The following is a 13,102-nucleotide window of genomic DNA, read 5'->3' as shown; positions in this document are numbered from 1 at the left end:
TCCAGTGTGCCTCTGCCTTCCCTGTGGTCAACAGGTCGAATTCCGTCTGGAGACTTCGCCGCTCCCTAAGTAGTCCCTCTTCAGGGGCCTCTGCGTATCTCCTGTCCACTCTTAAAATCTCCCCCACTAACCTCTCCCTTTCCATGCCCTCTATCTTCTCCCTATGAGCCCTGATGGAGATTAGCTCTCCCCTGATCACCGCCTTCAGCGCCTCCCATACCACCCCTACCCGCACCTCCCCATTGTTGTTGGCCTCCAAGTACCTTTCGATACACCCCCTCACCCTCCCACACACCGGCTCATCTGCCAGCAGTCCCACATCCAACTGCCACAATGGGCGTTAGTCCCTCTCCTCTCCCAACTCCAGTTCCACCCAGTGCGGGGCGTGATCTGAAATGGCTATGGCCGAATACTCCATTCCCTCCATTTTCGGGATCAGCGCCCTGCCCAGAACAAAAAAATCTATCTGGGAGTAGGCTTTGTGCACGTGGGAGACAAAAGAAAATTCCCTGGCCTGCGGCCTGGCAAACCTCCACGGATCCACTCCCCCCATCTGGTCCATAAACCCCCTAAGCACCTTGGCTGCAGCCGGCCTCTTTCCGGTCCTAGATCTGGAGCGATCCAGTGCTAGGTCCAACACCGTATTAAAATCCCCACCCATTATCAAGCTTCCTACCTCCAGGTCCGGGATGCGCCCCAACATACGCTTCATGAATCCAGCATCATCCCAGTTCGGGGCGTATACATTTACCAATATCACCCACGTCCCCTGCAACTTACCACTCACCATCATGTATCGACTTCCATTGTCCACTACAATATTCTTGGCCTCAAACGACACCCGCTTCCCCACCAATATTGCCACCCCTCTGTTCTTCGCATCCAGCCCTGAATGGAATACCTGTCCTACCCATCCCTTTCTTAACCTGACCTGATCTGCCACCTTCAAATGTGTCTCCTGGAGCATGACCACGTCTGCCTTCAGTCCCTTTAAGTGCGCGAACACTCGGGCCCTCTTTAACGGCCCATTCAGACCCCTTGCATTCCACGTTATCAGCCGGATTGGGGGGCCTCCCACCCCTCCCCCTGCTGACTAGCCATCACCTTTTCTAGGCCAGTCCCGTGCCTGTGCTCCCCTCACCCTCCAGCCCCCCAGACGGGGGACCCCCGCCCCGACCACCTCTTCTGTATCCAATTTCCCCTCGGCCAGTGCAGCAGCAACCCTATTCCCCCCCCCACCCCCCACTAGACCCATGTCTAGCTCTTTTGCTCCCCCCATAACACTCCCGTAAGTCAGCTGACTCCTGCTGACCCCGGCTTCCCCCGCCGTCCCATTGACCCCCCTGTGTGGGAATCTCCCAATCAGTGTGCGCTCCTCCATTCCCCCCCCCTCCATCCTTCCCTAGCGTGGGAAAAAGCCCGCGCTTTCCTACTCCTGCCCCACCCCCTCTGGCGCAGCTCCTGTCGCGGCCTTATCTCATTTCCCCCATCCCCGAGCCTCCCCTCCCTCCAGCACCGGCGCCCACCGTCTCGCACAGACTTCTCACCCGGTCCCTTTCCCCATCCCCATCCATCACCCAACCCGTGGAACATTTCCTGCGCGTGATCAACACCCTGTGTACAACAAACATCGAACAACCCCCCCACCCTCACAAACCCTCAGTTTGAGTCCAACTTTTCAGTTTGGATAAAGGTCCAAGCCTCCTCAGGCGTTTCAAAATAGTGATGTTGATCCTTGAATGTGACCCACAATCGCGCTGGCTGCAGCATTCCGAATCTCACTCCCTTCCAATGCAGCACTGCCTTGGCCCAGTTGAAACCCGCTCTCTTCTTTGCTACCTCCGTGCTCCAGTCCGGGTAGATTCGGATCTCCGCATTCTCCCAGCTGCTGCTCCGCTCTTTCTTGGCCCATTTCAAGACCCTCTCTCTGTCCGTGAAACGGTGAAACCTCACCACAATCGCCCTTGGTGGCTCGTTAGCCTTGGGCCTCCTCGCCAGCACCCGATGTGCCCCATCCAGCTCCAGCGGCCTCGAAGGGGCCTCCGCGCCCATCAGCGACTCGAGCATCGTGCTCGCGTATGCCCCGGCATCGGCCCCCTCCACTCCTTCAGGGAGACCCAGGATCCGAAGATTCTTTCTCCTCGACCTGTTCTCCTGGTCTTCGAATCTTTCCGCCCACCGTTTGTACAGCTCCTCGTGCGCCTCCAACTTCACCGCCAGGCCCAAGATCTCATCCTCGTTCTCATTAACTTTTTTCTGCACCTCCTGGATCTTTACCTCGTGGGCCTTCTGGGTCATCCCTAATCCTTCAATCGCCGACAGCATAGGCACCAGCATCTCTTTCCGCAGCTCCTCAAAACAGCGCTTAATGAACTCTTGCAGCTCCGGCCCGCCTTCCACTTTATCTCCGGCCACCGCCATCTTGTTTTTCTTCCCTCGCTTCTCCGACGCCGCTTTTTTAGCCGTTTCACTTCTTGTCCGTTCCATATACAGTGAAGGGGGACCTCACTCTCACCTTCCCACTCGGAACGTCTTCGAAAAATTCCCATTGGGGCTCCTCTGGAGAGCCCGAAAGTCCGTAATCGTGGGAGCTGCCGAATTGTGCGGCTTAGCTCCGCATCGCCGCAACCGGAAGTCCTCACTATCACCTTCTGAAGGGCAACTAGGGATGGGCAATAAATGCTGGCCTAACCAGCGATGCCCACATCCCATAAATTTTTTTTTTAAAAAGGAAGCTTTCCATTGGTAAAACAAGCGTTGCAATCTTCAAAGCTTTTAGTCCATTTCGACCTGAGGAAGCCAATTGTTCTCACATGTGATGTATCGCTATATGGGATAGCGGCAGTTCTATCCCATAAAATGAAGAACGGATCAGAACAGCTGATTGCCTTTGCCTTAAGGATTCTCTCTGAAGCTGAGCGAAATTATGCCCAAATCGAAAGGAAGGACTATGTATGGTGTTAAGAAGTTCCACCAATATGTTTATGGACAGCGATTTGTGATAATAACCAAACAGAAGCAACGTTTGGATCTTTTGAGAGAGGACAAGCCAATACCCCCAGTTGCTCCGCCAGGTTGCAACGTTGGGCCTTGCTGTTAGCGGCCTACAACTATACCTTCCAATACAGGCCTGGCACCCAAATCTCCAATGTGGAAGCATTGAGTCGACTCCCCTTGCCAAAGATCTTGGTTGCACCGTCAGTACCCCAAGATCTCATCTTGTGGCTGAACGTCTTGGACACCTTGCCAGTGTTGTTCAGACATATATGAAATTGGACTGGGTGAGTTCTGTAATTATCCAAGGTGAAACAGATGATACAAACAGGTTGGCACCATGGGAGGTCCGAACAGTTGAGGCCCTACTTAACCTGTAGGGATGAACTAACCTGCAAAGATGGGGTAATACTTTGGCGTTCTTGAGTCGCTGTTCCACCCCCAATGAGGGGACCCCTCTTCTAAGTATTACGCAGCACCGATCCAGGCCAAACAAAGATGGAGAAGCTGGCTCGCACTTGTATCTGGTGGCCGGTAACCGATAAAGCTATTCAGGAAGTGTACGGCGGCAATGCATTCCCTGTTAGACATTTAGCTGCTGTTGTATAAATAGTTAAAGGTTCTGCTCCTTTTCCACAAACACTTTAATTTAAACCAGAGATTACAATAGCTTTGAAATCACTAGTCCCACCCCACGAAAAATCATCGACATGCATCATAAAGATGCCAGAAAGATTTCCTTTATCGTGCCAGTAAAACATTGCCGGATCTGTTTTCAACTGGCAACAGCCTAACTTTAACAAAACTGACCTTACCGAAAAATACCAGACACTAGACACATCATTTAATCCATATACACATTTGTTCAACTTCCAGAGTACCCCTTCTGTGTTAGCTGCCTCTTTAGGAGGACAAAGAAAAATGTCTCTGGAGCTGATGCCCCTGCAAAAAGGCAGCTTTTATATCTATAGATTTGTATTCCCATGCCTTTGTGGCTAATAGAGCGAAGAAGATCTTTAAAATAACCCTTCCTGCCATAGGTGAATCTACCCTTAAATGCTGACCTTCTAAGTTTTCTGCAAATCCCCTCGCCACAAGCCTGGCCATTGCCTTATAAGTTCCATCCGGAAGAACCTTTTCCGTGGGATCCATCTGTGGGATAGAGCTCTTTGTCCCCTATCTGGTACTTCCGTGTATACCCCAAATTTACTCCAACTATGCAGTTGTTGCTGTTTGGCATCTTTGATAACTTTTTCATCTAACTTATTGGAGGCCACCAAAATCTCACGTGCATGTGGGCTTCTACTCCTATTAGTATTTGAAGTCTTACTCATGTTTCGAGACCTTGATAAACTATGTCCCCTCTCCCACCTGGTATCTCGTTCTGTACTGCTACTGCTTGATTCTTCCCTTCTGCTGTGGGATGTCCTCTCAATAGTTCTCGACCTTTTCTTGCGGACCTGTTCACTATCCGATGTACTATCTGAACTGGCACTGCGTTTCTGTTCCCTCCATTTTTGAACTTCATGTTCCCAATCCATTGTCTTGAATCCCTCCCCCGTATGCTGTACATTCAACCAATGTTTATACTTTCCAGTGGCCTTTCCTGCTCTACTAATAACAGTTGCATCCTGCCATTGACTAGACCCTTCAGGCAAGTATGTCACTTTTGTACCAACTTTTGGCAGTTGTCCTTTCGGAAAAATGGCCTTTTCTAAATCATCAGAAGTGTTGTGTTCCTCTACAGAAACACTGTCTATATCAGTTAATTGGTCCTCATAGTTCTGTAACACGTGTGTACCAGATGACCTTGGTTCCTCATCATGTCTGCCTGCTCTGTCTAAATTTGAAAATTTGTAATCTGTACCCATTATCCTTGATGAATGTACCCTAACAGTTTGATTGCCATGTTGCAAAATAATTGTTTTGCCATCTATACCTATGATCTTCCCTGGGCCACTCCATTCATTAAAATTGTCTCTCTTATAGTACACTATGTCTCCTTGCTGAAAAACGGTATTTGATGGCCGTACATTATGCCTCAAAGCTCTGCGAATACTTTCAGAGACTTCTGCTTCCAAAAAAGCCTTTCTACTGCTTTGTAATGCATTTAAAAGCTCAACAAAGGCAGAGCTAATTGTAGTCCCTTCCCAAGCTGGAGGCTGGTCATCCAAAATGGACGGAATTTTAGGATTTCTACCAAATACTAATTGATAGGGACTATAGCCCCCAACCATCTGCAATGAATTCTTTGCATGTACCGCCCATGCTAAAGCTGAATTTAGCTTGCGGTTTGGTCTATCTGCCAAATGTTTCCGGAGCATGTCATCTATTACTGCATGGTTTCTTTCACACACACACCATTACTAAATGGGCTTTCTGCAGCCGTATTCAGAACTGTGATATTCACGTTTTCACACATATCCCTAAACTCGTCGTCAGCAAATTCTCCCCCATTGTCCGTAAAGAATTTTGCCAGTGGGCCTATTCCTGTCCCTATCCATTTTTCCATGATTTGATCCAGAATTACTTTCTTTTCTTTACTTCGTACAATCGTTGATTGACTAAATCTCGTTGCTAGATCTACAAAATGCAAAATAAATATATTATTGGCTTTATCCAAGATCTTGAGGTCCATGGCCACAATGTTGTTAAAATCCCTGGCCAATGGTAGGGTTACTATCGGTCGTGCTGGTGTCCTTTTGTACTTCCTACAAACTTCACAGCGATCACTAACCTGTTCTATTAGCCTTCATCCCTTACACCTGCATCCTTTAATAGATTTTTCAGCCTCCGAGGAGACGGATGCGTAAATCGCTTTTACAGTTTTAATACAACAAGCTTTTTATCAGCTAAAGTCCCATTTTCAACTGCCATTAATATCTCCTTTCCAACTGTACTTGAAATATTATTTGTCAGTAATGGAATACAATAGTGTCCCGACTGTGTAAATTGTAAGTCCACCGTCTTTCCAAAAACTGTTGCCTTATCCTCTTCCATATCCAGTTTCACGTGTGCTTTCTTCATAGATGGTCTGCTCAGAAGCAAAGGTCTCTCACTTGATACAACATCCGAGCTAATGAAATGATTCACTCCGGCAATATTGCAAGGGATCACCACTCTTTTCAGCAACTTCAGAGTATTATCATCCCCAAACCTGAAACTTGTGGAACTTGCAAATTCCTTAACCTTGTTACGATTTTCAGCATTCAAGGAGTCCAGGTAACCTTGTAACAAGTCAATTCCACACACAGTAGATGTGCAGCCACTGTCCAATACGGCACAATTGAAGAATTCTGCAACCAACACCCTCATTACCGGCGTAAAACTGCTTGTTAATAGGACAATGCCTTCTTTCTAGTCACTATCTTTTTCCTCTTCTGTCTCTTCCGTGTCATGTGTCGCTTCAAACATTCTATTATAACGTGTTGGACAGTTGAAAGCATAATGGTATTGAAAGTCACATCAAAAACATTGATTTATCATGCCCCGTGCATTTCTGGGGTTTATCTTCCTATCGTAGGTTCTAATTGGGTTTTTGTCTTCATAATTTTGGGGTCCCGATCTCCTTCTATATTCTTGGAACCTGTTTGTAGCCATGCGATTTCGCCATCCTGTTAATAGTGTATCTTCCATATTCTGCTTTATTGCAGGCTGACCTATTTGGATAATCAGAGCCATCGGAATCGAATGTTTCCCCAGAAACATTTTTAAAGCATCTGATATCTGATCGAATAAGGTATCCTTATCCGTAAACTGAACTCCTGTCAAAACCAGGAGCCTATCCATGTTGCTCATTCTAGCACAGTCAAGTAATTTAAAGGCCAACACAGACTGGAAATACCAGTCTTTTATATAGTCTGCCAAATTCCATTATATAGTCTTCAATGGAGAAATCCTCCATTTTCCGGAACCTATCAAAATCCGACCATGCTTCATACGCACTTAACAAGTCATCCTTCTTATAAATCTTATCCATATAACGTAATAGAGTCTGCAGACCTTCTTCTGAGTCTAACTCTTCCAATTCCAGCTCAGAAAACACTTTGCACTGGATTTTCCTGTCATAAGGTAGAGAAGGAGCCAATGCCATACCTTGTTTTCTCTTTCCCAAGGCAGTTACCTTAGTCCACATAACTACTGCACTTCTCCATTGGTCGTACGATCCCCTTTCAGAAAATAACGGGGGGTAGTCATATCCAGCCATCTTTATCCTAGGTTCAGCCATATATATTTGGTTTTTTTTCTTCTCACTCACTCCTTGGTTTGGTCTGGAAAAGTTGTATCTTTCAACCCTTCACATTTACACAGCAACCATCCTCTGCTACCATTTGTTAGACGTTTAGCTGCTGTTGTATAAAGAGTCAAAGGTTCTGCTCCTTTTCCACAAACACCTTTAATTTACTTCAGCAGACTCTGCACAAAACTCTAACATCACATCACCTGACACAAAGGCCACCTGAAGCCCTTTTACATATCAGTGTCAATTATTAGATACTTAACATAAATGAGACAACTAATTGGAATGTCTCTTAACCCATTACTTAACATTCCCTGCAAGACTCAACAATCATTATCTCCTTTGGCCAATCTCTAACCCCGGGAATGGCCAGGTTTCCCACGGACCAGAGTGCATGTCGACAATGCAGGCCCTTTCTTGGGAAGGGTGCTTATTGTCTGGGTAGACTGGAATTCCAAATGGTGTAGCCATCTGGGATGGCCACTTACAACTAGGGACAGAGAAACTCACAAAGCCTGGTGGGTAAAATGGACAAGCCAAGACTCAGGCAGGCTCAGAGCCTGAAAATGTATATTTGCAACCAAGAAGTCCAGACGGTATCGCAACTCCGAACAATTAGCATTTTGATGGGCCAATTAGCATTTGATGGCCCATCTCCACCAGAACAAAGGACCGGTACAGTCCCAGACATTTTGGCGCTATTCTCTGTTCAGGGGACGTGTAAACAACGGGGTCAATGACCGCTTGGGACACACCGAACCATCCAGATCCTCGCCCACTTATTGGTTAGGAATCGAACGGAGTGATCAGGGATCACCCAATTACTGGGGTCCAAACTGAAGGACCACCCAAAAGAGCTCGAAAACCCCCAAGTATAAGAAGAAGGGTTCACCATATGTTCGTCCTCTCTTGGACCTGGTACCCGGTCACAACCATCTCCAACTGCAGCAACACCAGAAGCGAGTCCAAGTTCAATGCTCGCTACCAGATGGATGAGCCTAGCTGAGTAGCAGTTACTCCTTCGGACTCGATACATCCAGAATCGAACAGCGGCCACTGTTTTCTGACCTAAGATGGGTGCCCGAAGTTAAATACAGGTTGTCTTAGTCGATAGGTGTAGTTAACTAGTAGTGTTTATGTTGCATGACTAATTGTGTGTAAATAAAGTACCCTTGACCTTGAACTAACTAACTGGCATTTGACTCTTTGATCGTTAACCGGTTGAACCTTGTGGTGGTTTTAATTTGATACCTGGCGACTCTGAGCATTAGAATATGGATCTCAAAAGAAAGCAGGGCTAACTCACTGAGTGCCATAATTGGAACAGAGCCATAGGAAAAGACAGAGTAAAAGGAAAAGGCACAACAATGGCTATCCATACAAGAGACGATAGCTATGACCTCGGCTGCTACTGTGGACGCCTTACATCAGGCATTCACCAATTATGGCCACCAGAAGCCATTGGTCTGGATTCTCCATTATTGGGACTATGTCCCCACGCCGGCATCAAAACCGTGGAGTTTTACTCCTGAAAATCCTGGAAAAAAGTGACATGATTTCATAGCCCTGCAGGGGGATAGCAGGGACCTTAAGACATTGGAGCAGAATTAGGCCACTTGGCCCATCGAGTCTGCTCCGCCATTCAATCATGGCTGATATTTTCTCATCCCCATTTTCCTGCCTTCTCCTCATTACCCCTGATCCCCTTATTAATCAAGAACCTATCTATCTTAAAGACACTCAGTGATTTGGCCTCCGCAGACTTCTGCGGCAAAGAGTTCCACAGATTCACCACCCTCTGGCTGAAGAAATTCCTCCTCATCTCTGTTTTAAAGGATCATCCCTTTAATCTGAGATGGTGTCCTCTGGTTCTAGTTTTTCCTACAAGTTTTCTACATCCTCTCCACGTCCACTCTATCCAGGCCTCGCAGTAGCCGGATAGGGGCTTTTCACAGTAACTTGATTGAAGCCTACAATAAGCGATTTTAATTTCATTTCTTGTACGTTTCAATAAGATCCCCTCTCATCCTTCTAAACTCCAATGAGTACAGACCCAGAGTACAGACCCTTTCCAAGGCCAGAACATCCTTCCTTAGATATGGGGCCCAAAACTGCTCACAATACTCCAATACTGCAGCTTTTGCTGCAGATACGGGACGGCACTTCCGGGTCAGAGGCTGTGCATGCACACGCCGGCGGCCTCCAGCCGCCATGCCGTGCTCCATGGCGGACTCAGACCACGGAGCTGGACCCGAAAAAGAGACCCCTGATCAGCACCCGACCCTCAAACTCCGCACAATCATTCCCTGGCCACCCATAAGGCCCCCCCCTGGCCTCCGATCGATCAACCCCTGACTAGGGTGGCCGCGAATTGTGCCCGCAGCAGCCACGCAAGCATCCCGACCGGCAATGCCAGGTTAGTTCCATGCCGTTGGGAACTCGGCCGGTCGGGATGGCAATGGCCCCCAGCGGCATGGCGTACTTCCCAGTGACGCCGCTTTTCAGTGTATGGAGAATCGCCTAACCGGCGGCAGGCCCGGTTTGGCGACAAACTGGATTCTCTGCCCCGGCGCCTGCTGCGATTTTACCGTCGGGGTGCGGAGAATACAGCCCACTGCGTCTGATAATGGCACCCGTTTTACTGGGGACAATTTCCAACATTTGATTAAGACAAACGGAATCCAGCATAGCAGGGCAGCCCCATATCACCCTGCATCCAGCGTGTTGGCGGAAAGTGCTGCACAGAGTTATAAAAATGCCATGAGGAAGCAAGCAGATCGGCCGTTGCACCATCGACTAGCCAATTTCCTACTGTCCAACACCAGGAACCCCCACCCCACCACTGAGGGTCATGCTGGCTGAATTGCTTATGGGCCGTCACCTCAGATCTCGTTTAGACTTGATATTTCCAAATTTGGTGGGGAGGCACATCAGGCCTCCCAGAAAAATCAACATACTTTGCAAAAGAGTGACAGAGATCATTCAAAGAAATGGCCTGGTTTTAATTCTAGTTAGGAGAGCCTATTGCTGGCATGGGTTGCAGCAGCCACTGGTACCCCTGTCGACAGAGATGGGTGGTGAGGATGGAGGATCCCTAAATCACAGGCCAGGTGCCAGTCACTGATGGAGCCAGGGGTGCAGTGTGGAAGGCAACATATAAAAGGAACCGGCTGAGGGTGTCAGTGCTCGAAAGATATTTGGACACAGCGTTTGCGAATGATCGATCCTTTATTGCCCCCTTATCGATAAGGAGAGGAGAACTGGAGAATTCCTAAGACTCCTCCAGTCTGCTCTCCTCAATTGTGTACAGTCAGCCTTTAGATAGGGCATTCCTTACAACTTCTAGTAAAGGCAATTATTTCTAGTCACGCACACCGGTGAATTATTTACATATGATGCAAAGAGGTAGGCCCGAGACAATAGCTGCTTAATCGCGTCCCATTGGTAATGTCATAGTCTTTAGTGGTAGACGGATGGAAAGTCCGTTCAGACAATGGTCACTTAGTCATGACTTTATTACAGTTTTGGTGCTGTTGTCAAGGACATTCAGCTGTGTCCTGTTGATAGATATAGTGAAACATTCACCTTTGTCTGTGCTGTCTATCTCATGTATATGCAGAGACAGCCAGTATTCAGTGAGAGTGCTGCTGCTGATGCGTTAATTTTCCTGGTCCCCTGCCGAGCTCAGTCTTTTCTCCCACAATCCTCTCTTTTTGTCCTCTAAGGACAACACCCTGTGATGTTCTTTGTTGAAATTAATATTATTAAGGTTGCAGTGTTGCTACAGAGAACATGCAGACTTTGTACTAAATCAAAGTCAATTTATGTATACTACATTATAAATTGTGAATTCTTAAGTGTGCTGAAAAATCTAAGTATTAGATCAAAAACTACAATACACAGAACTACTGAAAAACACGACTGTCTTGAACCTCTTCACTAACTCACTCCCAGATCACACAGACCACCGTGTGGCACGTGAAATGTGCTCTTACTCCATCTAGTGGTTGGATGCTGTAATTACACACTATTCTTCATGATCATTCATATATACAAAGATGATATACTATATATACAAAGATGACATACTAGATATCATTACATCCCCCTTTCTTTGCAAATTTTGAAGTTTACATTACATTCAAATGTATATTTACAATTACATTTACTTAGATGATGATCATTATTCAATACACATGCAAAATGTTCAAAGATTTAGCCAATCAGGCTTCTTCCTAATTTGTTGCGATCTTCTCTGTACACTAGCCAGGCGTGATGTAGATTGCTGTGGAATTGGATTTGCATCTTGTTGCGTATGGTTGAATGTCTTGCATTGTCTTTCTCAAAGTGACTTTTTTTTCTTTTCTTCCAGTCAATCAGGCATCCCGTGCAACCTGTGATTGCTGGTTCGTAAAATAATTCAAACTGGTCAGGCTGCGATTCCATCTGGTATTCTTTCGTAATGACTTCATTGATGAAATACTCGTTTGGTTCAAAGTGAAACTCCAGAGTAAAACGTTCCTCATACGACATGTTCTTCATTCCAGGGATCATTCCTGTCTAGGATCTGAAAATTTCACCTTTAAGTCTTGTAAATGCTTTAATTTACATTTTCATCATGCTCCAGTGTCATGTCACGGAGTACGTCCACATTCCTGAAAACTGTTAACCAAAATTCTAGAATTTTGTTCTGGTACTGCATTTCTTCCTTCACTTTGTCATTGCATGCGTGGAGGCTTATGTGTTTTCAATCAATGAGTTTCAGCAGTATATCTTGTTGAGAGTTGCAGTAATCGCTGAACAATTCGCTATCTGTAACGAAAGACCGCTAAACCAGGTAAAGGGCCTCACACGCATCCGCTCCTAATATGGACCCTCACTCTATAGCCGCAATGGTGAATTGCACAATGTGACTCCCGAAGTGCACCCATGCTTTGAGCTCACATATCCCCAGCATTTCAATCGTATTCTGCACATTGTCGATCAGCCGTGTTAGTCGATCAGAAACTGTCGGTTGAACTCTCGGGCGGTTCAAATCGGACCGGCTGAGGAGATTGTCTGTCGCACCCATGTCGCGCGTGCACTTCATCAGTGGGTCATTCAATAGGACCGGAATTGTCCATCGATCTTCGACTGTGTCAGCTATACCATCCACAGTATTGGAACTGGTATGTAACACTTCTTGGGCTTCCAAATCCAGGCTGCCAGTATCTTTGATCGAGGTGAGATCCATGAAAAAAGTATCGTCTAGTCTTATCGCCATATTTTCATTCACATATTGAATTCAGTTAATCTGTTTTCAGTTAATCTATCTGTCACAGATGTACTTTTTATCTCCTGAATTTTATGGATGTCATTAACCTTTGTCTCTTGTTGCATCTTACTGGACATGTTGTACAAAATGGTTCTTTTTGCCACATTTGGCACATATTTTTCCAGATGCAAGACATTTTCATAGAGGGTAAGTTTTTCCACACTTCTTTCACGAATGGTGGCTTCAACATTTTGTCTAAAATGACCGCTCGGTCCACGTTTTTGGTTGAACTGTGACACAGCATTAATGGCACCGCTGGAAGCTGCGGTTTTCGCGCCATTTTCATGGAGATAAATCTCCGTTATTCTTTTCAATGCTACTTTGCTTGCTTTGCATATTTTAATGCATCACCGAGCTTTAATTCAAATTCTCTTAGTAGACGCTGACAAAGATTATCTTTCTGGAGACCATACATGATCTGGTTTCTGACTAAAGAATCATGTAGCTCTGTGAAATTGCAGTTCTGCGCTTTTAACTTCAGATCTGTGACAAAGCTATCTATTGTTTCGCCCGTTTTCTGCACATGCATTCGAAAAATATACCTTTCAAAGGTT

The 13,102-nt window shown here is 46.3% G+C and overlaps 1 long non-coding RNA gene across 1 annotated transcript in view; it reads left to right on the top strand.

Moving 5' to 3' along the window:
* LOC140431040 (uncharacterized) overlaps positions 1-13,102 on the top strand; it is a 46,224-nt gene extending 33,122 nt beyond the window's left edge. The window contains exons 4-6 of the long non-coding RNA XR_011949593.1: positions 6,024-6,216; positions 6,648-6,733; positions 11,607-13,102. This is a non-coding gene — a long non-coding RNA (uncharacterized lncRNA). The remainder of the gene's footprint in view (positions 1-6,023; positions 6,217-6,647; positions 6,734-11,606) is intronic.

The sequence above is a fragment of the Scyliorhinus torazame genome, chromosome 10 (genome assembly GCF_047496885.1).
Source record: "Scyliorhinus torazame isolate Kashiwa2021f chromosome 10, sScyTor2.1, whole genome shotgun sequence".
Classification (NCBI taxonomy): Eukaryota; Metazoa; Chordata; class Chondrichthyes; order Carcharhiniformes; family Scyliorhinidae; genus Scyliorhinus; species Scyliorhinus torazame.
The sequence above is the reverse complement of the archived record's forward strand: the minus strand, read 5'-3'. Positions and strand labels throughout refer to the sequence as shown.